Source organism: Dama dama, chromosome X (assembly GCF_033118175.1).
Source record: "Dama dama isolate Ldn47 chromosome X, ASM3311817v1, whole genome shotgun sequence".
Classification (NCBI taxonomy): domain Eukaryota; kingdom Metazoa; phylum Chordata; class Mammalia; order Artiodactyla; family Cervidae; genus Dama; species Dama dama.
In genome coordinates, this window is record NC_083714.1 from 18294169 (window position 1) to 18295609 (window position 1441).

The 1441-nt window shown below is 35.5% G+C and overlaps 1 non-coding gene across 1 annotated transcript; it reads left to right on the plus strand.

Moving 5' to 3' along the window:
- The first annotated feature begins 1117 nt into the window (after positions 1 to 1117).
- Positions 1118 to 1224, plus strand: LOC133053274 (U6 spliceosomal RNA). Its single transcript, XR_009692204.1, has one exon. It is a non-coding gene; the product is annotated as a U6 spliceosomal RNA (small nuclear RNA).
- Positions 1225 to 1441: the final 217 nt, after the last annotated feature.

Consider the following 1441-nt stretch of genomic DNA (forward strand, 5'->3'; position numbering starts at 1 on the left):
AGAAGGAAATGGCAACCCATTCCAGTATTTTTGTCTGGGAAATCCCATGGACAGAGGAGACTGGAGGGCTATATAGTCCACGGAGTCGCAAAGAATCAGACACAACTGACCAACTAACACTTTTATACATATTCTGTGGATTTTCAAATATGACTTTGGAAAACTCAGCAGCCATATGTACACATATATATTAAATTTAATATGCTGAAATTGAGATTATTGAACTGTGTTACAATTTGCTGTTCTTAACTGGATTGTTTGGCATTTCCTGCCTTAAATTTTCATTATTAAATGAAACATGAACAGGATAGCGATGAAGGAAGGTTATCTCCACTTAACTATTACAAGATTAATATGGATCAGGAGATTTATCTGACTGCATCCTTAAGATAATCAGGAGTTAGTTAAAGTGCTAATTCCCCGTGTGTAATTGGGCTTTAAAAATTCTATGATTCTCTATTGAAGTGAAGTGCAAGTCGCTCAGTCGTGTCCAACTCTTGGAATGTATTCCATGGAATTCTTCAGGCAGAATACTGAAGTGGGTAGCCTTTTCTTTCTCCAGAGGCTTTTCCCAACCCAGGGATTGAACCCAGGTCTCCCACATTACAGGCAGATTCTTTACCAGCTGAGCCACAAGAGAAGCCCAAGAATACTGGAATGGGTTGTCTATCCCTTCTCCAGTGGATCTTCCTGACCCAGGAATGGAACTAGGGTCTCCTGCATTGCAGGCAGATTCATTACCAACTGAGATATCAGGGATGATTCTCTATTAGTGAGCCAGATATTTTCAGGGCAAAAGCTCTTCCCTAGCTGTCAAGTAGACAAACTTGAAAAGCTATATTAACTCTTAAGATTGCCAAAGAACTATAATTGGCCTAAAGTAATAATTCACTGAATTTCACTTTAGTGATCTGAATGAATTAGGAATTAACTTCAGTTTGCAGTAAACGTTATATTAAATGATAAATTCCAAGGAAACAAAAATACTAAGAAGTAAATTATTTCACTAAATTATTACAATTTTTATTTTAAACTTCATTTGTATCTTTATGTTCCTATGACTATATTTAATAGATTTGATGGAAAATATATGGATTGATAAAATTGACAAATATGAGTTCTCACTTCAGCAGCACATATACTAAAATTGGCATGATATACAGACAATTAGCATGGCCCCTGTATAAGAATGACACACAAATTCATGAAGCAGTCCATGTTTTCAAGACCTTTGGACTGTAAAAAAAAAAAAAAAAAAAAAAAAAAGACGTATATGATATTAAAGTAAACAAACCAAGACTTTGAAAGTAAGGTTAAGAAATCTAGGATGTTACAACTCAACTTTTCCTTCATATAAACTCAAGAAAGGCCCTCAACCACTGCCTCTTCTCAGGATTTCCATCCTTAATGGAAGGCATGCAAATAAGTTCAGAAAAGGAGA